Source organism: Monodelphis domestica, chromosome 1 (genome assembly GCF_027887165.1).
Source record: "Monodelphis domestica isolate mMonDom1 chromosome 1, mMonDom1.pri, whole genome shotgun sequence".
In the NCBI taxonomy this organism is placed as follows: domain Eukaryota; kingdom Metazoa; phylum Chordata; class Mammalia; order Didelphimorphia; family Didelphidae; genus Monodelphis; species Monodelphis domestica.
In genome coordinates this window covers 217,412,782-217,436,442 of record NC_077227.1, presented here as the reverse complement: position 1 = coordinate 217,436,442, position 23,661 = coordinate 217,412,782, and the positions used below count along the sequence as shown (strand labels likewise).

The 23,661-nt window shown below is 37.1% G+C and overlaps 1 long non-coding RNA gene across 1 annotated transcript; it reads left to right on the top strand.

Moving 5' to 3' along the window:
• The first annotated feature begins 445 nt into the window (after nucleotides 1-445).
• Nucleotides 446-22,227, top strand: LOC103106627 (uncharacterized). The gene is made up of 4 exons (XR_457190.3): nucleotides 446-683; nucleotides 1,246-1,319; nucleotides 19,998-20,163; nucleotides 21,818-22,227. It is a non-coding gene; the product is annotated as an uncharacterized LOC103106627 (long non-coding RNA).
• The last annotated feature ends 1,434 nt before the right edge of the window (nucleotides 22,228-23,661 follow it).

The following is a 23,661-nucleotide window of genomic DNA, read 5'->3' as shown; positions in this document are numbered from 1 at the left end:
TTTAAATTTTAAAATGATTTGAAGATCCTGAAGTAGTATCTCCTATATAATCTTTCTTGCACTATGATAAGATTGATATAAAAATGAACCTAAAGACTGGGGCCCTAAACGTTCATTGCATTCAGTTGTCTTACGAAGATTTCTTTCTTCCAGTCTATAGAAAACCAAGGAAGATAAAAAAAATGGGGGGAGAAGTTCTTCATTTTTAATTCTCTCTGCATTTTTAAATTCTTCCCCCCTCATTAATACTTCCATAAAGTTCTGGATATATATCTAGGTATATATAGTATATGTATATATACATATATTAATATGCCATACACATACAGAGAACTGTGTAAAAATGATGTTTCCCCAGTATAATTAGAGAAAATTGCATAAATCCAAATGGCTTTGCTTCAGGAGAAAATTATTGCATGGAAGCTGAATGGTTCAAATACTAGGTGCTTGGGACTCAAGAAGAGTTGGTGGTGAATCGGCTGAGCAAAGGGTGAAGGTGAAGATCATTAGATGTTCCAGCACTGGCGGAGACTGTTGGGGTTGTGTAACTGTGCCTGGAGGGCGGGGTTCCTGTACATTCCTACCTCACTGAATAACCTGCGCTCAACTCTACTCCAGTTTACTTCCAAACAGACTGGACCCTTCACTTAAGAAAACGAGCACAGCCATCTCACCTAACAGGGGTAGGTGAAACTTAAAAGAAAAATATTCCTTTTTCATTACCCGATTTCTGATGTGGAAAGAAAAAAAGACAGCCACCTCTCTCTCTCTCTCTCTCTCTCTCTCTCTCTCTCTCTCTCTCTCTCTCTCTCTCTCTCTCTCTCTCTCTCTCTCTCTCTCTCTCTCTCCCTTCCTTTGTACCCCCCTCACATGCACACCCCATTTTCATCCCCCCTTCCCTAATTTCTGCAGACATAGCAAGGGTGTAGATGTCTCCACCACCTTATCTTCCAGTTATTTCGTGGTGTGAGAAATGATTTCCCTTTTTCCAGGACTCCTATCACTATCCCAGTTTTCGTGCCTGTACCTCTCCATCCCGGGTAAATTAGTCTAGCGCTTTCTTATTCTTCCCTAAAGTCTAGTTGATGGTCAATTCTAGCTTTTGGTGTCGTGGGTGAAGTTTATGGACTCCCAGGGAGTAGGGGGTGGTGGGGAGATGGGAGTGTTAACTTGAGTGGTGATGAAGTATGTATGAATGCCCGCTTTTCTTTTCCCACTCTTCCCATTTCTATTTATCTTTCCAAGACGCTGTGAGGCATGGACCGCAAATCACTGGCATAAACATTCCGGGCTCTGACTGTCCCTTACCCACCGAATCGGTAAGTGGAAGGGCTTTCTTCTTCTTCTTCTTCTTCTTCTTCTTTTTTTAAGGGGAGGAGGGTTTTGGAGTTTGTTTGGGTGCCCGATGGTTGACGGCGTTATAAACTAAAATTTTGTGGTATGGGACCAATCTGTTGAATACCAAGCATGGTTTGGAGATTTTATTTTTCCTTGAAGAAACTCCTATAGCAGGAATGATCAGAAAGATACCTGGAATGTCCACCCCCCCCCTTTTTTTTCTTCTCCTTTGTGAAAAATCCCTGCTCATTTTTCAGAAATGAGTGTATCCCTTACCTCTTAAGAAGTGGAGTTCAACAGAGAAGCAGGTGACTTTCGATCAAGTTGTGTTTGAATTAGGACTTTATTCGTAAAGAAATGTATTTAATGGGAAGAATTTGACTATCTAGGTTCTCAGGTCTCCAATTTTCTTCTACCACCTTGAAAAACTCGATGTCAGTAGCAAAAGCGTCCCCTCACACCTAGATACATTTCAATTAAAAAAAACAACAACAACAACAAAAAATAGGATTTTCCTATCCCTCCCCCCCCCTTACCCTACCCATAAACCCTAATTAGCAACAGATAACCCAGAGCTATTCATAACCTTTCTTCCTTTCTTCTCTTCCCAATTCGGCCTCTACTTGGTCTGGTGCGTTAGAAAGGAGGCCATTCCGTTTGAAGCCAAAGTGGGTTTTACTGGGATTTGGGGCATTGGTTGCTTTATGAGTGTGTATGAGAAGGGATATGGATCGGGGATGATATCTACATAGAAACATTTGTTCTCTTTGCCTTCTAAGTACTAGGAAAATGAGCACCAGGAGCCTTTAGTTTGCGTTTGTCCCTGTTGGGAATATCCTTAGTGTCGGCTTTGGGAATCTCAAGCAAATAATTGATTCTTAATGCATTCTTTGGAGGCAGCGGCACACACTCGAGACCGTGGAGTTAACCAGAGCCTGTGATACAAAGAAATAGAGTCGAAGAAGACGAGGCAATAAGAAGCTTAGATCGAGTTTTTATTTTTGCTTGGCATCCAGTGTATTTAATGAAATCACAGGTGGAGTTAAGAGAAAGGGGGGGGGGGGGAAGGGCAGAGGCAGAGGCCACAATACTTGGGGACACCTTCCCCCCTACCCCTCAGTTTTATTTGTCTCTCTTGCGTAAGAGAGTGGAAGAGATGCGGAGTAGACTGAAACCGTTGTTTCTTTAGCGTTAGTGTCTGGTGCTAGGCTGCGCTCTTCCTTTAGTCTAAAAATTAGAGGACTGGATTGCACAGGGCCGCTGCACTGGGAGCAACAAGGTGAGGGCGCTCTTGCCCAGGATAAGCCAAGCTTTCTGGTTTGGTCATTCACACAGGCTCGATTTTCAGGTGGCAGGAAAATTGACTCTATAGAGCCGTGTAGGTTGGTGTTTTTTTTTTTTTTAAGTCGATCCTCATTGTTTACACGGTGCCTATTTCAGATCTCTGCACTTATCTGCCAGTTGATAAAACTGTGTTCTCTGTGATAGACATCTTCTTTTCTCTTCCCCACTCCCCCACCCCCTCTGCTTTTTCGATTTCTACCCTATTTCCCTTTTCGAAGCAAATCTCTAGCTGTTCCAGCCTGGGATCTTATGGAAAAGAGAAGTTTCCCCAGGGTTGCCCTGAGGTAGATTTCATGTTGGGGGGGACGGGGCTGGGAGGGTGGAGAGGAGCTTGTGGATAGATGGAAAAAGGGGCGCCAAAGCGGATTGGAGGTTGATTTAAGAAGCTCGGTATCCGAGAGTACAGTCAGGTGAAAGCACTTTACCCATTGAGGCGGTCGCCCCCCCACACCTGTCCTCTCTCACCGCCTCCCCCACCTCCGCTCCCCCCACTCCAGCCACCCCCAAACTTCCTCAATTTGATTTCAAGGTTTCAGCATCAACCAGTACCTCACAGAAGTTGGAAAGTAGGCCTAGCGCTCACTTGGTAAACCTACAGAGTTCGTCTTTTAGGCTGGCCTTCCCCCCCAAATTCCTAAACTAAAAACTAGGGATGGTTGCAGTAGAAGGGTATTGAGTTAATAAACACATCGATTATTATTATTAAAAGCAAAACCAACAAAACATTGAAAGCGATAACGTTTCTAGGTGTGCGCTTCCCCCCCACACCCCCCCTTTTAAAAAAGTTTAAAATCGGTGGGTTCTCGGCTGTCTTTTGTTGAATGCGGGTCGGGTTATCCTTTCTTTCCTGCTTGTTGCTTTGCCCTGTGGTTCTTCCAGGTTGGAGGAAAAGTCACGCCCTGTAGACAGCGGGCGATGGGAATTATTTTGCGATATTCTGAGTGCTCCTGGAGGCTCAGTTTCAGGGTCAAATGAAATCTTGATTTTTGGCTTAGGTTTGATTTTCAGTTTCACCTGGCAGAAACAAGTCTACAAAAGGCAAGCTTCCTTGGTTCTGTGCAGTCGACACATGGAGTGCCCTAAATTCTATTTCTTTCAGCTTTGAAATAGAGAGTTTTTACCTTTCCCAGATCTCGAGGCTAGGGCGGAGAGTATTTTCCATTCTTTTGACGGATCGGGATATAGGGAAGCTTAGCGACTTTGGGGAGAGATTTCTTGGGGTTGTTTTATTTCCCTCATTCTGAGGTGAACTAATGATGTGATAGTCTGCATTGAAACTTAAATTAGCTGTTACATTAACCGCAGACAATGACTAATCATATTCTCCTTTGGGCCCCGCTCCTCCCTCCCTCCCCTCGTATCCTTGGCTGTGTTTGGAAAATAGAGGGCCAGGAGAGGTTGACTGTTCGATCCCCCAATATTATTAGGATTATTCCAATGAATGTGGAGGTGGGGCAAATAGAGAAAATCACTTTCAGAAAAGTTTTGCTTGCCTACTATACTTTTGTTTAAACCTGAATTTCTATGGAACCATTGTGTGAAATAGCATTAATATGAACCAACATTTTTTATTTTAATGAAGGTAACTCAAGTTAGCACAAAATGTTAGATTTTTTTTTTTTGCAATAATACAAATTAAATAGGAAGTTCTACACCTTTTACCCTTGTGCACATCCACATACATTAGTCATGTTGGAATTGGAAAGAATTGTACCCAGAGAGAAGCAATCTGACATTAAGAAAAAAGGGGTGGGGGAGAGACTTGGAAATCCAACCAACCTGCATCTTCCTTTCTTGGGGTCTGACCCTTGTTTTGCATCCAGGAAAGGAATGATTTGCGGAACATTTAAGATGCTTCAAAAAAAAAAATCTTTCTGGATGTAGATTGCCTGTTCACTGCAAATATAGAAGCAAAACGTTCCCTGGTATGGAGGAAATTATATTTCCCTCATTTGTTTGAACAAAAGCCCCAAAGAAGCTTTAAATCTGATGATACTACAGTAGTTGCAAATCGTATAAAATACTGAGCACTATTTTTAGAAGGTCAATTATGTGTTTTATTTTTTCCTATATAAAGCACACTGAATGAATAATTAGGGGCTTCGGTGAAGGCTGAAAAATTTCTAGGCAAAGAATAAGGTGCTAATTTTATTATTTGATAATTTTATTATTTTTATCATTAATGATGTAACTTGGCAAGGCTTTCTTGGGGAAAAAAGTAGAGCACCCATTTTTACTCTTTAGAAAGGCTGCAGAAAAAGTACTTTAGAATCAACTAGAAGTGACATCAAGGACTTTTTTTTTTTAGGAATAATTGGTGGAGTTGCAAATGTTTTTTAAAATTACATATAGACATCTTTGATTATAGGCTGAAGTGCTATTATCGACCACTTCTTCATCAATAGTGTTTTCTATCTCTTCATTGATTTGTGTCTCTATTTATGCAGAGCTTTGAGTATTTACTTACCTATTTTGGTTATCTCTCCTGATGATTATACCAGACTCCATTTTATGGAAAATATATACTGGGAAGCATCTTTGACAGATCTAAATCACACATTATGGCAGTCTAATGCATTTTTCACTGTACTTATACTGGCTAGCTTTTTATTTTGATTAATAGCCTATTTATGATTAGAATCTTATGTTCACAGACATCTTGTATATGCTCAACCAGAGTACTTGTGATCTTCTCTAGGAATTAGGAAGCTATATAGTTTTGTAAAACAGACATATTGTTGGAGAGGGGTGGAGTGGGTCTGTAGGATGGGTAATGCATTTTTCCCTTCCTGCTTCCTTTCCTAATGATATAAGGGTCTCTAAAGTCTGGAGATCGTTTATCAGCATCCAAAATGATACAAATATAAAAAGTAGTCAAGAAGATACCTTTATACATTTCATAAAGATGTGCCTGCTCTAGTTATTTCAAGCAATACATTTCAATGTCATTAGATGTATCGAATGGATGGGTATATGATATTAATAATAGAAGTCTATATAGTTATATCTTTTGAAGCATAAATATGAATTTTCTATTGCTGTGGGAATGTCTTTAAAAATGATTCTTGTACTATCAAATGCTTCTATCTATAAATACTAGAGAATAATGATAATACCATATCTTTGTATAGCCCTTTACAGTTTACAGAGCACTTTCACACACATAATCTCATTTGGTCTTCACAACAAGCCTGTGAAGTAGGCAAAGGAAGGAATGTGTTTATGTTGTTTTCTTTTGTAAAATGACTTGAAAATTAAATAGGAGCCTTTTGATTTACTGTAGATTTTTTCACCAGAAGAATATTGGACTCCTCTTTCATTCAGCAGAATAGATTCTTCCCTTTCTAATATTTTGGAAGAAATCTGCTTCATTTGGTTATCATTCCTACTCATATCATACTTATTCATAGTCTCCCCTCTTCTCTCCAAGTAATTTCTGTAGTCTTCTCTGCACTAAATCCTTAGGAATGACAAGGGGGAAGGAAAGTGAATTACTGTTTTCCAGGGTCCACCTCTTCTCAATATCTAAGAGCTAAAAGGTTTCGCTGAAACCTCTCAGTGGTTGTTGAAGAAAAGTGGGGAGAGCAGAGGAGCACGAAGTCAAAGTTGTTAATAAGGTTGGGAGTGTGAGCTAAAGGAAAGGGCTTGTTTATAAGTCCAGAGTACTTTTAAGGCCCTCAGAAAGTTCAAGATCAGAAGATCTTGCCTGGGCCAAGAGTTCCTTTGCAACCTGTAGATGTTGAGATTCCAGAGCATCGAATGAACAGCTATCAAAGTATTCTTTAACCTCTTCCTCTTCCTTACACAAACACAGACACAGACACACATAGACACACACACACACACACACACACACACACACACACACATCTTCACCCTCTGCCTTCTGTCTTATGTTCTGTGATAGTGGACCATCTAAGGTTGAATCATTTTCCCTCCAAGTCTTTCCTGTGAATGAACCCGAAAACACTCGACAGATCGTAAATAATTGTTTTAATGAGTGTGCAAAGTGTGCGACGGGGTGTACCGAGCTGTCGGGTTAAACAAACAACTTGTACCCTGACAAAATCCGATTGTTAAAGTGCAAAGTGGTGTCAATACAATTTTTATCACCATTTGGGAAACCACAGATCTGACACCCTGGAGTCCAATTTTCCCCATTAAAGAAAAACAACAATATTTTCCGAGCGTGAGTGTGATCTTCTTTAATGTACTAGTCACGGCTCAACTGAAACCATTATTTTCTATATATGAAGGTACTAGTGTTAGGTTCCTCCCCTGCCCCCCTCTCCACTCTCTTGAGGAAAAAGAAAAAGCAAGAAACCCGTGAGAAACAAGATTTTTTTATACCATACTTTATATTTTTTAACCAGTATTATAAATAGTTTTCCATTATATATTTGTTCATAGATCACAGGAAATTAATCACAAGTTAACTACATGTAAACAACAGTTGTACTTTTGTACTTCACTAGATTGAATATATCTACCTTTACATTTTGCAGTTCATACTTTCTGAGCTAAGACCTTGTTGTTAAAATATTTAGCAGCCAGGAGAAAAGATTCAGAAGAAAGATTAGTACAACTTTGAGCAATTTTTAGCGCAGGTAGGCTATGAGAGATCATTTTAACCTTTATACTCTCAAGGAAGATAATATTAAGAAACTGATGGGGAAATAAATCTGATGAGCACAAATTTTGATTTTTATGGGGAAAATGGTTTAATTCTACAGTCCTTAAAAAAATCATCATCCCATTTATTTATTAATATCTTAGAGAAATTGTTCTGCTTTGTTATATATTTGTTGTTTTCATCCAGTTATATAATCTACTTTAAAAAAGAAATTGGTACTCAAGACCTCTATCCCAGTCACCCACCCCAAACTCTTAAAACAGAAAGAGGAAATGAGCAAAAATTCTAAGTTTTTTTAATCCCTTTACAAATCCTCATTTAGCACTTTTTGAAACAGAAAAGTTTGAAATGGTATGCAGGAATACAGAATCTATGCACAAACTGATTCAATCATTTATGTATACATCAACTATAGTGTGGTAAGGATCCAAATAACCAAGTTATTCCCTTCTTAATATCACAAACAAAAATCTGTCCAGAAACTCTGAGTGTAAAGTATATTTTATCTCCATCAAATAAATAACACAGAATTCACTTTCCTGAAGAAAAAAAATGCTCTTCCAAACGATTTTACTCTTAATAGATATTGGAGCTCCACTTACTGTTCTAAATCTTATTGGGTTGGAGTAATGAAATATCAGGTATTGATAATCCAGGTTATGGAACCAATCAGCAGTACACTTCACTAAACTAGGCCATAATTTCCTTCCTTCCTTCCTTCCTTCCTTCCTTCCTTCCTTCCTTCCTTCCTTCCTTCCTTCCTTCCTTTACATGCAGAGGAAGTACCTGTAGACATAATCTCTGTTTCAGAAGAATACCCTTCAAATATTAATATTCAAACCTGCATCTTCAGAAGGGAGTTGGGATGTATGACCAAGAGTTTGGGAACTGCTCTTGTTGATTTAGGCTATAAACTAACAAACTGTAGCAAAAATTAGATAGGAGGTACCATTAGTTTCCATTAAGTGTAACTTCTCCAAACTGACAGTATATTTGAGATGTGGAGGTGAAATATAAGGGAAAAAAAAAACATTAACTTCTTAATGACTTAACATATCCTTCTGCTTACTACAAGCTACATAATTAAGAACTTAAACAGATTTGAACTCTTTGCCCTGATTTAGTTGTAAAATTCTAAAAATCATTGCAACATCCTCTTCTCCTTTCCTTTCAGATGCACAAAACATCAATGCTAAGAGGGTGCGTCTGTTTTTATGTGTATATGTACTTAAAGAAATTCACTATCAAAACATTAATTATATTTGAAAGTGAGCAGGACGCTTGTTGCTGAGAGAACTGCATTATTGAATTTATATTCCACAGAAATATGTCGGCAGAAAGGGATGAAATTGTAGAACTGTCTCCACTGATATACCCTATGCAATGAGATGTGTAACATTTTAGAGCAAGAGAGATAGGGGAGGTAAATTTCTCTGGAAGTGATTTCAGATGTTTGGATGATCATGATCAGATAGAATACACCTGAAAATGTAAATCACATGAAGAACATACATGGCACCTTTGTTCTCTGACAACAGAAACAAACAGGCTTTTTTTCCCCCTACAAAGCAAATAATTCATAGAATGAATGATCTTAGCTGAAGGTTCAGCCTTGTGATTGACTCACTGAGAATATTTCAATTATGATTTTTTCCTCTTTGCCCCTCAAATCCTGTTTAATTCACAGCTGCCACATTTTGAATCCAGAATTAAGATGCCCCCCAATTCTGCTCTGACTGTACTGCCTGTATGAATCACCACTGATCATTTTTAGTTTTTAGCTTAATTACTGTTTTTTGCCTTTAAATTACCAATAAACTAATTAAACCCACTTACTAATCTTCCCAAACTTTTGCTGATGGCGATAATAGCTTCAATATCAACAATAATAAAATAGCAGCAGCAATAACAACACCACCTCAAATAATAATATAAAAATTCTCCTAAAAGTTTCTTGGGAATGTAGGATTCCCTTAGATTTTCTTTTTCTTTTTAAATCTGTCTTTTGAAGCAGTCTCCCATTTTTCATCTGATTCCCTCTCCCAGTTTCAAGGAAGTTAGGCTGAGGATCTGCAGTGTGTCTCCAGTTCAAGATAATTTAGACTTTCCCGGAAATATAAGACACAGTACATAACTGTAATGTATAGTACAAGAATGAAACCCATCATCATTATGGGGGACTTCTTTTGTCTGGTTATAGCAGATCTCAGAATCCTCATCTCTTTTAAAAATCAGACCTTAGTTCTTTCTCCTCTTCATGAAACACAAACAAACAATAAAATCCCCTGCTGTCCCTTTGGCCAAATTAACTAAATGGGATGTTAACAGACTCGAAATACTGACTGAAGAGAAGCTGAGGAGGTAGGGGAGATCTCCAGGTGGGAAGTGCTGGTGCAAAGGGAGATGAAGATAGTGGCGGTATCGAATGCATGGATAGTCCTTACATCTAGAATTTGCGTAGAATTAGGCCCTTAGAAAGAATTGATATGACCAAAGGAGCCCTGCAGTAAAAAAAAAAAAAAAAAAAGATTGTGCGCGTGTGTATGTGCAGGCGAGGACCGGTTGGATGAATGAACTTGAATCCCTCCTTATCGCGATTGGTCCAGGCAGAGAGGGCTGGGACAAGAGGACCCAGGAGTTTTGGACTCTAGGGGTAAATGGGCTAGAAAGGAGGTGTTAAAACAGGAGGTGGGAGTTTTCTGGGGGTGGGTGGCGGGCGTATGTTCTGAGAGAAGTAGTTGGTGGCAGTCAACATAGTAAATAGGAGTCTATCTCTCCGGGAGAAGGGAGAGAAGCTTTTTGTCAACTGTCAAACCTACCAGGGCTTATTGTTCTTAGCAAGAGAAAAGCAACCAGTTCGCTAGACTAGCCCGCAATGAATCTGCTTGTGAATTGTGAATCTGGACCTGAAGGGATTCAAAAGGCTTCTCCTCTACCAAAAAAAAAAAAAAAGGTGGGGGAGAATTAGACCTAACGTCTTCCAGGCAGATGTCCGGGGTTAAAACAGGTTGTTTAATAATTGCCTTCCTTTTGTGGGAGAAAACCTGTCGGGTTGGGGTGGGGTGGGGGTGGAGGAAAGAAGAACAAAACAGAAGAGGAAGGAAGAGAGGATGAGGAGGCGAGCGAGGAGAAGGAAGAGGATGAAGAGGAAGAGGAGGAGGAGGAGGAGGAGGAGTCCTTTGCTGCTTAGCTGCTATGAGACAGTGAATTTGAATTAAATGTCAGTGTGGAAAAAACCGAGGTGGGATAGTGGAAAAGAAAGTAGGTGATGGTCCCTAGTGAAAACAACTGTCTGTTCCCCTTACATATTCTGGGAAACTCGAAATCAGTGGGCAAATATAATATACATGTCTTGCTTTGTGCAAGTTCCACCCAGGTAAATTTAGATAGGTGGTTGGTTTATTTGATGTAAAACTGGATTGTAGTTTCTACTTCTTAAAAACATTGGCTTTAAATAATGGCTTCTAGCCCCTATTATTTTTATTAGTGGTATTGTTAACAATAACAATGCTATTAGTAAAAAGTATATTCTCCCCATCCCCAGTAAAAAAAAAGAAAGAAAAAACAAAAACAAAAAATCTCTCCTTTCTAATCACCACTTTCTCTTAGCATCTTGGCATTCCACCGAATAAGGGCTGAGTAACAGTTATTATTTTAATGCAATTTCTAGTCTTGTCTTTTCATCAAAGGCAAGCAAGGAGAAGACTTTACAAACTATTTTGTAAATTCAACAAGGTCATACACTAAAAATCTTATCTCACTCTATTGCTACCATTCAGCAGATCCAGAAAATCATGCACAGCTCCAACTGTGTGTAACCCACTTATTCAAGGTTGTGTTTGGTTTCTCTGTGCACTGATATCTGCTAGTAGATTATTTTTTCCCAATTAACTTCTATGGAAAAAGCTTTAGCTTCTTGTGATTCTATAGTGATCCCTGCCTTCTGAATTTCTTTTTTTTAAAAATTGAATTCATTTTTCCATAATTCCCTGACCTTTATCCCATTTGACTAAATTCCGTATAGATAAAGAAATGGTTAATTGTGGTAGAAAAACAGAAAACAAACATTTCTATCTTCTGGTCTTTTCTCACATAAACTCAATTTGTTACTTTAAATACTAGTTTCAAACAGCATTTTAATAAAGCTTAATGAGAAAATTCCAACCAGAATTAAACAGGGAAGCAATATTTCTTAAAAAGCTAATGAGAAAACATGTAATTGGGCTAACAGCATAAATAAGACTAGTCACATATAGGTATATAAATACCTGAACATTTGGAAGATTTTCATTCCTTTCTCCTTTTCAAATCAGCAGATTTCCAAAGAGAGATGGATATGGAAGCAGAGGTAATGAAATATTTTGTCAGTATATACATATATACATATGCATACATATGTTAATTTGGCCAAAAGATTCATTACTTGGTAACTATAAAGTTTTATATCTACATGTAGCATCAGAACATATGAATACTTATACATGATTGTAATATAAGTAGAAAGAAAAAAGTAAAACACCTAAAGTTAATATAAATCTCCTTAAACTTTCATGAAAATGTGCATATTATTGTAATCTAAATAGAAAGCAAGGAAAAAGACCAAATCCACATAAATACTTATTTTGTCTCTATTCCATGAATAACGGTGATGGGAAGGAACCATTGTTTATTTTTTTTTAATGTACATTCATTTAGGGCTTTTTCAGGCCCCCAATCAACTGAGAATTGATAAATTCATCCATCTAAATTCATTTCCAAGTTACAATAGGAAATGAAATATAATTATGCTAGAAAACAGCACAATGAATTTTAAGCCCCTGTGTCTCCTGATAAAAATTCAGAAAGAACTTTTTAAAGTAACTGACTGTTTCTCAATATAGTGTATTGCAAAGTTGAAAAAATGCGGTAATCCTATTTTAGGACGGTAGTAGTAATGGGAAGAGTTTTAGAAAACAGATATTTCAAAGTAGGGAGAGACTGGAATGAAGCAAAGTAAAGTTCGAACAGCATTTACTATTTATCACCAGGGATATGTCTTCTTTAAAGAGGATTAGTGCTCCTCCGCCCAATTTGTTTAAGACTAGAAAGGTATAGACAAAGTATAACCAAAAGTGTAGGAAGGGAAGATGATGGAATGGAGGGGAGGGAGACATTCCATGTGTATCTGTAAAAGCATGATTAACTTTTTCCCTAGAATATTGATGTATAAGTTTAGTTATTAAATGCATAAGGAACACCTTCTCATCTAACTAAACATACAAAAAGCTATAGCTTCAAGAATTAATCCAGGTTTCCGAAACAAAATGTGAACCTGAGGAGAGAAAAAGGCAGGAGGGGGTGTCCTGGTGAGGTTCAGTGATATTTCTTCTGGGGACTTCCGCCTGGAGGTATGTGCAGAACTGAGCCCTGAAAACGGAAAGGAGAAAGAAAGCCTTAATCTTTGTTGAGTCTTGGGAAATTCGATTCAAATTTAACAAACATCTATTGAATGCTTATGTGCTATGCATGGTCATGGGGAGAGAGGGTTAGATAAAATTCTGCTCAAGGGTTGGGTCTAAAGGAGCAGTCTCAAAACAAATCTGCCGGAAATCGAGCTTCCTACGAATGAAAATGAAGGAATTTTTGCATATTCTAATCTCCCCTCTTCGACTGCTATTTTGGAGGAAGAGACTTCTTTTGCTGATGATGGGTTTTTTTTTTTTTGTTCCACACAGGAAACGTGTAAATGAACACAACTGATTTTTTTTGTCTCTTTTCCTACCCCCACCCCCCACCTTGTTCCTTAAATCTAGTCTAGATTAAGATTTGATCCTTGATATTTGCAGGTTGCTTTTATGTTTATTATTGTTGTTGTGAATGTGGGTGTTCGGAGGGAGGACTGGGACTCGTATGGGTGAAGCTATCCTAGATTAACTCTGGAAAATTGCACTGGAGTCTTCATTCCATCATTAGCCCCTCATGTGTGCTGGCTATGTGTGTGTATGTGGGGGGCGGAGGCGGGCAAGAACGAACTCCTATATTCCTTTTCTTAATACAGAGGGGCTCATCTCAGAGCCTGCTTAGTGCCACAGCCCAATCTCCACCCCTCCCCAACCCCAGCGATGATCAACGATCTGGGTGGGGAGAGGGGAGCTTAAAATGATCACACAAAACATGTTGTCAAGATCTATTTACTGTCAGCGCAGAGCCCAAACACTTTCCCTCCCACGCCTTCGGGAGAGAATCTGAGCAGGAGGGATGTTTTAAAAATTATTTAAATATCAGCAAGAAATTCTTTTTTTTTTTCCCCCTAACACTAAGATATAGGAAAACGCAGTTCCTCTCATCTTCCAGATATAAATAAAAGACCTAGAGGTGAGGATGGCTGAGGTCGATTCATGGCCTCTCTGGTTGACATTGGGATTCACTACTAGCTACTGAAGGTATTTGTGTGTGTGTATTGGGGGTGGGGGGAGTAAGGAAGAAGAGAAGAGGTTAGGGATGGGTTGGCCTGATGTGTATGTGTGGTTGTGTGTGTGTGTGTGTGTTTGTAATAGAGAAAGGGGGGGGGAGAGAGAGAGGAGAAATGATGTCGGGGAATGCTTATCTTGATCCGGTTTTTGGAAAGAGGAGGGGGATGAGAAAAAAGGAAGAAGGGAGAGAAAAGGAGACAAGCAAAAGAGATAAGGAGATTAAGGAAAGAGAAAGAGGGAGGGATGGAGAAAGAGAGCCAGAGACAAAGAGACAGAGAGAGACAAGAGACAGATACGAAAAGACAGAGTTTTACTCTCTTCACTCCCACCACCTCGTTCCCCCTAAGATCTGTATCTACTTTTTACTCTTAAGACCCCCCCCCAACAACCTTGACCTGAATGTCGAATTTCTTATTCATCTTTCCCTGCCACAGCTCCCCCTCGCCCCTGTTTTTTTCAGAAGTACCCTTGCTTTCCTGTGCCGGATGGTGTGCATGCTGAGCCCTGGGTGTCTGAAAGAACTCGATCCAGACAACGATTTTTAATTCAGGACCAAAAGCTTGGGGCTCCGGACTGTCGGAAAGAAAGTCTTTAATGCATTCCCAGGGAACAAGGAGAAAGGCAATGGGGCAGCCCCAGCCCAAAGAGCAGTGCCCACAGAAACACATGTCTAAGGCTGTTTTTTTTTTAAGTGACTCCCCACCTCCCACATCTCACTCCGCCGAAAACAAAGTAATAACAAGGATACAATTGAGTTCATTAGTTCTCACACTTATTGATGTCCTGATTACCCTAATTTTTCTCACAACCCTCTTGCCTTCTTGACATTGTCCATTTCTATATGTGTATTTATGTTTGTGTTGAGTAGAAATTGGGGTAGTAGGGAGAAGTGGGCAAAATAAAATTAATCAAATAAGAATTACCTTCTAAATTTCATAAGGGATCTCTAGGCCCTAATTTTCTCTCAAGGTAAAAGCCTATAGGGAAGAATGAAGTGGCTGGAAAGAGAACTCAGGTTAAAGCTAGGAAGCCACTCAGCAGCTGGCCAATTCATTAGGTTCACCACAAACCCTAGGGCCAAATTTCCTTGTCTTTGGACAGGAAACTGCTCAGATATTTGGTCATGGACCTTCTTGGAAAAAATCTTGTAAATATTGTAGAAATTAGTTTGTCTAAGCAATGTTCCTTTAAAACTATGAGAGTTCAGACTGAATTTCCCAGTTTCCCAGCATCCTTAGTGCTTCTTTTCCCAAAGAATTGGATTTCTCTGTTTAATGGATGTCTTTGTTAAAGAAAGACACTAATAGGGTATATGGGAGTGCTTTATATATATATATGTATATATATATATACATATATATATGATTATGAGCACCTCTAACTTTTCTGAACCTTAGTTTTCTCATATTAATAATGGGAATTGTAATAACTTTGGTATCCATCTCACAGGATAGTTGTGAGTGTCAAATGAGATAAGGTATATAAGAAGAGCTCTGTAAATTTTAAAATGCTATAACAGTATTGACTTGTTATTTCTGCCTTTGGATAGCTTATTCAACCTTTGCTGTGAGTACTGTTGACGGGCTCACTAGAGAGACAATGTTTTAACTATGGTGCTTTTACAAACAAGCAAACAAACCAACAAAAATGACAAGAATAGCAGTATATATACCTACTAGGACTGTTATATGAAATATGAGGTACTAGATTAATTAATTGCTTAATAGGTGTAATAGTTTGAATTTTATAAAAGGCTGTTGAAATGAAAAGTATTATTTTTGTTATTATTATTACTATGGGTTGTAGGAATAGTAGGTAGTATTTGAGGGATAAACCAAAATTACACAGCCTCTTACCTCCCTGGACCTATTAGTGATCTAGCTAGATATTTCCAGAAAGAATATGTAAAAGACAGACATATTTTGGAAATGAATGTGAAAGTGACTAGAAATCAAAATATAATGTGAACAGAGTCCTGAAGTGATATGAAGTATATTTATTGGTCAAAGAGAATGTATAAAATTCATCAGGATAGGCTTATGAGAGGATGTGGCTTTGAAGGAGGAGAGGGATTGGCAGAAGGAGGCAGAGAGAGCATTCAGAGATATGAAAAAAGTTGTTGGATACATGGAGCCATAAAACTCTTGAATGTCAGTCAGAGGTATTTGGATTTGACAGAAATCATAGGAAATCATTGCCAGTTACTGAGTAGACCACTGACTTCGATTTAGAACTGGAAGGGACCTCAGAGATTATCTAGTCAAAACCCTTCATTTCTCAGATGAGGAAACTGAGGTCCAGAAAGGTTAAAGGATTTGCCTAGGGTCATATATGCCTTACCAATAAGCAAAACTAAGATGTGAGCCCTAATTTTTAAATCCAAATCCTTCATCTTTCTATTACATGATAATGCCTGTAATGACTTTAATGGTAGTTTATGGTGGTACTTATAATGGCATTTGTGATGAACTGGAGAAGTTACTGGAGCCTGCTTGGAATCTCTGACTGAAAAATAGAAGTTTGTATAGTTTAAGTATGAGACAGTGAAACTCTGGATTAGAGAATTAGCTGCAATCTGAGCTCTCTCTAGGAAGTATGGAATTCTGAGTTAAATCATACTTTGTTTCTCCTCCTCAGAATGTTTTGTGTGAATGAATTAAGTTGAAATTAAAATAAATGGCAACCTTTAAGAGAAAAAGAAATTATTTTAAAAAAAAGACTGAATGTGGTCTGTGCTTAGAAAGAAGGAGAAGTTCCCACAAAATGATGGTGAATATGGTTATGGGAATGAAGAGAAGAGCTGTGAATTGATTGTATGGTTATGAAACCAAGTACAATTTTTAGCACCATTTGACATTGACACCTCATTCTCCCTTTGCTACTTCCTTGAGCATCTATAACTCAGGAAACGTAGAGTCCTCAAAAATTTTGTGGTCAATAAGGATTTCTTTGATTTACTGGAATTATCTGACTGGAAACTCTAAGAAATTGGGGTGGGGAGGGAAGCATGCCATGATTGAGCAAATATTTATGTCATGTTATACGAACATGTTTTGTATTTCATGGGACCATTTTCTTATTGTAGACATCTTTAAGGAAAAGCTTTCTGTGTAAAGTTTTATAGGAATTTCCCATAGAAGGTGGGACTGTTCAGAAGAACTTTAGTGTGACATATTAATGGATACCTATTTTCCATTAGTAGTGTGGGTATTTATGAGATAGAAACAGAAAGGTAGAAGGTAGTATGAGTTACTATGTGCTATTGTGAACAGTACAACAGTACAGTAGTGATTGGTTGTTGTTTGGCCTTTGTATTCACAGAGAACCACAATGATATCACTATGTCAGGATCAATGAATAGTATGTCTGATTGTAGCTGACCAGACCAACACCATAGTATTATCTTTTTAAAATGATGACACTGTTCTGTTAGTATTAAGACTATATGGCTTAAAGCTAAAAAGTGCTTTTGAAATTATTTTATTTATGCACCCTCTAATTTAGCACTTTTCACAGATAAAGAAACTGAGGTCTAGAAATTTTAAGTAACTTGTCTAAGGTTACACAAGTAATAAGAAACAGGTGCATGGTTAAATCATGAGTTCTCTGACTATAAATCCAACACTGTTCCAATGTTCCATGCTAGCTTATACTGGAACAGAGATTGCCTCAGCCAATTCTGGGCTTTATATGGTAGAACAGTTAATTCTCTAAGAAATCTTTTTAGTCCCATAAAAAGAGTTCAGTAAGCTTTTTGAGGCTTCTTTTTCAGTACCTTGGGCTTTTAATTAAAAAAAAAAGGGCTTTTATCTTTATCCCTAGTATGCCAAGTGAAATGAAATGAAATCTCCATATTGAATAATGAAAAAAATAATAAAAAACTCTATATTCCAGTTCTTTTATTTCTTATTGTAGTGTTTTCTGAACCCTTTGAAATTGTAATATCACATCCTATTTCATTTCCTGCCTGGGATCCTATTCTCTACCTGATAGTTGAAGCGAACCATGAAACCCATGATCAAATACAACTTGAAACCTTTATTGTTCCACCACTACTGCCCACCCACTGCCCCATGAATTTTTACAGATACCCTATAGGTTTCATGGAACAGGTGAAGAAACATTGGTTTAGGATGTTAGGTGTTCAGAAAATGGGATATTGAAACAAAATGAACATAACTATTTTTATTGCTAATCAAACGCATGGGGTTTTGGACAAATGGGTAATTCATTAGAGAAGAAATGTAACTAGACAATGTGATAATAGCTTTTCAAGTTGTTTTAAGACCTAATAATAGGGGGCAGCTGGGTAGATTGAGAGCCAGGCCCAGAGATGGGGGATCCTGGATTTGAATCTGGCCTCAGTCATTTCCTAGCTGTGTAACCCTGGGGCAGTCACTTAACCCCATTGCCTAACCTGTACCACTCTTTTGCCTTAGAAACCATATACAGTACTGATTCTAAGATGGTAGGTAAGGGTTTAAAAAAAAGACCTAACCATAGTCCTATGACCACAAATTATTTTCATTATATTATCAATGCCTAAGGGCATCTTAGATAACCTCCATAGGTCATTATGATTGAGGAATGACTGAACAAGTAAGTAGTTGTGTATTATAGTAATAGAATACTATTATGTCATAAGAACCTGTGAAAACATGGGAACACTGGTATGAAATGATCCAGAACAATGTAAGCATAGACAAAAGAACTGTTCCCATAATGCTAAACTAAAACAACACCAAAGGGAAGTCAAACTTTGATTAACTGAAGTGATGAATTTTGGTAGTGGGGAATTTAAGTGAAGCATATATTTCTCCTCTCATTAATGAGCTGGAGGACTAGATACAAGAAGTATTGCCTCTGATATCCAATGAAGTTATTGCATTGGCTAATTTTGCCAAATTTTTCTTCATTACATGGTAAGATTCACTAGGGGTACTAAGAGGGAGAATATTTTAGAAAAGAACTGTGGTTTAAAAACAAAAGGCACCAATAAAATTTTATATACATATGAAAATCTAAATATCTTTTTTTTAAATGTGAATATGTGTCCTGTTCACCTGTATATTTTTTCTTTTCTCATCTACTGAATCTACGTGTCCTACAGTTATGTGATTGAGGATTTAAGATAGTCCAACCTCCATATTATATGGTCTGGATCTGTGACTAGGATATGGTGCAGCTAAGATAACTGAGGTCTACTATAGCAAAAATGAATTCATTCATCCCCCAAGTGGTCTGAAATAATTACTCATTGGCTCAGTGGGACTGAGTCATACTTTGAAAGTGGTACTAAGACCTCATAAAAGTGGAATTTCATATGAAAGGAATACCAATCATAATAATTCTTTTCATTTGATATATCTGTGTTTCCATTATGTCTAGAGAAATCCTTATCATCTAAGCACAATTTCTTAATGTAATAAAATGTGCCTTGAGTTGCTAAGCAACTTATGGAAGGCTTGCTTTTTAGAAGTTCATTTGTTTGTTTAAAATCAGGATAGGTTGCATATTATTAGCTGTATTACATAAATCAACAAAGAAATGTACACTGAAGATGGAATAAGATGTTTCAACACATTTTCTGCTCTCTGTGTTTGGCAATTAAAACACTCTAATTGTCTGGTGGAATTTCATCAAGTATTCGACAAACGTTATTTATGTATGAAACTTCAACATATTATTGAGTATGTAAGAGAACGAAAGGGGAAAAATTAAGCAGGTTTGTCATATGGTATGTGTTTATCTTAACCTCTCTTCTTCAAAATTCTTATCTACTAAGTACTTTTATCAGACACTAATTATACTCTTTCTGAAAAGAATTTCTCCAACACCCTTCGGTGCCTGCACCCTTTAATCATATCTCATTACATCTACCTAATCCATCTCTTTTTCACATTGCCAGGGCTCATTAACAGTTTTAAAAGCCAGTTCTGGACTTTATCATTCCTTGCAATGAAAATGAAAATAATGCCAATAATATTTTATCTCTGAAATGTAATGGATCATTTGAATTTGTTCTGAAAGTATTTCTTCTTTAAATATTAATGAGAAATTAACTTTCGTATGTGCATTAAGCCAGCAGGAATGGTAAGATATATTTGAAAACTGTGTAGCACCTTTTCTAAAGAGAAGTTATTTTTATAAGCTGTTTTAGCAGTGGATCATCAATCACTTTGAAGGGAAATGATCCTTGACTAACAGTTGGCTGATACTGTGCTTCACAGATGTTTTGCAGGCAATACAGGTGCTACCTGGCAAACTGGATGGGGAGTCCTCAGGAGCTCCTTGATTGGAAGCACCAAAGAGAAGACTTGGATGAACCTTTAATTTTGTGCTTTAATTCATATTATTGCTCCTGACAAGACAAGTGCTACATTGAAGCTCTGAACAGTAGGTATCATATTTTTACATCTTCCTTAAGGTCAGTGGAAAATGAGCAATACCCTATTCTACTGAGATTCTAACTATTAAGAATGAGACGTCTTCCAGATTTTAAGTATGTTCAAATTTAAAATTTTCTCCCTACAGTTAAAATAAAAAACTATAAAAACAGTGGAGACCATATTTTCCCATCTAAAGCAGAGGCTGCATTATTAAACTAGGGTCTATCAATTTCTTTAAAAAATACTTTGAGGACTGCAGTTCACTCTAATTGGTTTCCTTTGTAATTCTATGTATTTAAAATATTATTAAGAGGTCAAGTCCATTGGTATCACCAGACTGCCATGACACCAAAAAAAGTTAAGAACTCTTACTCTAAAGGTTATCTGCATAATGATTCAAACATCTCATGTTGAAGCTTACATATGTACTGTGGGTAGTCCTAACTTCTAAAACTCATAATATTCAGTGAAAAAGTCATATGGTAGAAGACAATAGTGACTATCCCCTAACACTGGCATAATAATCAATGTTGTGGGTCCTTACTGAAGGTAGTTCTTATGTTTGAGATTTTTTAATGAAATTTTTTAGTTTAGGAAAAATGTTTAGTCTATTAATGAACCAGAAAATTTACTGAATTTCCATCAATGTTTTAAAATATCTATAGAAAGTAATTTTCAAGAAAAGGACAAATATATTTTCCAAGCCAAAGTTTTGTTCTTATTCTATAGTGAAAGGGAAAAGGGAAAAGTGCTTTTTGTTCTTTTTTTTCTCCCTTGTTTGATTCCCCTGGGTACTTCTTTCTGTCTTTGAGGGATTATTATTATTTACTATTATCATTGTTTAATTGTCATTATCATCACCACCATCTTTGTCATTGTTAGTTCTTTTCGTATTTGTCCTCTTATTACTAGCCAGAAGTATCAACAGAAAGGAACTGCAAAATCATCACTGTATTTCCCTCTTTGAAATAAACATTAGCCAGGTTTTTATCAAACAAAATTCACCTTTTCATTATGTTCAGTGTGACTTTTGCTTCATTTTATTGTTCTTATTCACTCCTTCTTGAGCTAATCTGCTCTTCTGTTGTCACAGTAGAGTAGAAGCTACCAGAGCATGACTGAACAGAGCAATATGATTTGTTGTGGCTTGTCCATTTTAATTTACCCAGATAGTTCAGTAAGAAACCCAATGGAAGATAATTCTTTTTGAACTTAAAGAAATCTCCATGTCATTTGTTTACCTCCTTTCCTCTAATTTGTCCTATTTCTATCAAAGGCCTTTATGATTTTCAATATTTTTGTGGAACAATTTGGATATGGCCAATTTCATTTATGTTTACTTTTACTTTATTGAAATATTATAACTTTCCAAATATTATTATTTTCCAGTAGTTACCAGTTTGATTCTTGTTGCAATAATTTTTTATATCAAATTATTCTTATTTCATGTGATTATAGTTAAAGCAACAAAACAAAAGAGCAATTACTATTCCAATTAACACTAGTTATTGCTAATATGACTATATATATACTATGCATTCATTTTTTCTGTTTTCTCTTTTTTATTTGATGTTAATAAATTATTCTAATTTTAGAGGTAGTCTTAAAAATTCTTCTATGGATTGATTTCTGCTTTCTCTTTTTTTACTTATTATTTTCAGGAATTCTTCATTGGTTAGAACTATGAAAATTGATCATATGATTATTCACTTCCCATCAAAGGATACCTACTCTTTACATTGGTTTTCTTCATATCAACCAGAGTTTAAAACCAAAAGAAACTCCAATACAATGGAAATTAGTTGGAACTGCCCAGAAAGTCCAGACGGGAAAAAAAAAAAAGACATCTCCATTCCTGGTGCATCAGTTATCTGAGAAAATTGCTTCAAATTATTTTTTCTAGTATATCTGAGTTTGTTTTTTCTCTTACTCATCTTTCAGAGTCATGATTCGCTTCATTAAATTGTATAGTCAGATATTATCATCATGTGAATCTATTGTATATCACAAATTTGTTTTATTTTTCTCACTGCTTTTAAAGATAAGGGAATAATTAAAAAAAGGAAAAAGATTTTGCTTCTGTCTCTGAATCTTTCTGGATTTTGGAACACCATTCCATGTTACTGTGGTTATTGAATATTATCTCCTTAGTTTTACTTTGTTATTATTATATTGTTTAAGGGGAAAAGACAAGGGGGAAGCATCTAAATATTTTAAGTTTATTGGTGGGAAATGGGAGAGGAAGGAGGGCAACAAGGGAGAAGGAAAAGTTCTTATTCTCATCCCGAAACCTAAATTCCCTTATTAATATCCTAATGGATAATTTATCTAGACTAAATAAGTTAAGTTTTCCCCAAACAGAACCTCACAACTGAGTCCAGTAAATGAGCCAAGATACAAGAGGTAAAGTCCAAAGTAGGTCCAGCAGATAAGTTCTTCTTTGGTCTTCTTTCTAGCTGCCGGCAGCCAGTTCAAGCAGGTTTTCTCCTCTCCAACTGTTATCTGCAAAAAGGGCCAGAAAACTTATAGAAAGATGGAAATAACAGCTACCCCCACAATTTCCCCAGAAGTCTGTTTTTTTTTTTTTTTTCAGTTGGGACCTTAGAATCCTGACCCAGGCTCCCATGTGATTCTCTATCACATGTCCCTGTCAATCAAATTTGGTTCATTTTGCAGAATTATTTTGCAATATTTCTTTGCTTACTACAGTTTCACACTTATTAATGCATTTAGTACCCAGTGCTGCAGGCAACTAGTCTTCTTAACTTTGTCTAGAGGAAAGAAATTACATTTGGGATTTTGTGCTGGACCTTATCCTAAGTTCCTAATATTGTATGAATAATGAAAGATCATTAGAGAGCCTAATATACATCTTGAAATGAATTCAATGTTTCATTTGCTGGAGATATCTAGAACTGGTAGCATCTTCCTCCACAATCTTAACCTCTCCCCCTAGCTGTGCTTTGGGGCACTTATCTTCACTGAGCTACACTACCTATCATATTTGAAAATTTTATACAGAGACATTAGGTCTCTCTGAGTATTTGAGGGCACCACCCTCTCACTTAAAAATAGGCTAAGATGTTTTACTCAATAATGTGAATATCTGACTGCTACTTTATATTTACTTCAAAGGGACCATTATTTCACTTGGGGCAGGGGGCGGAATCCCTTCAATGATATAAATCATAGCTCTCCCACACATTAGTATCCAATTCTTCTTCACTTATACAGGTCAGATAAAGTCAGAAAAGAGCATCATTTAATGGTCTTTTCTACAAATAAGCCCTCGCTGAATTGAACTAGATTGGATAACAGATGCACAGTCTATTCCTGCCTGGGTCCCTTTCTAGCTTGCCATTTCCTTTCAAAGTATGCACTCTGCCAGCATGATCTTCCAAAACTCAGGGCCACCTATATTTTATGTGAGGCAGCAGAGAAGAACTTAATCTCCCCCATGTCTTTTGCTTCTCCCTCCTCATATGAGGAATGACTGGTAATATTG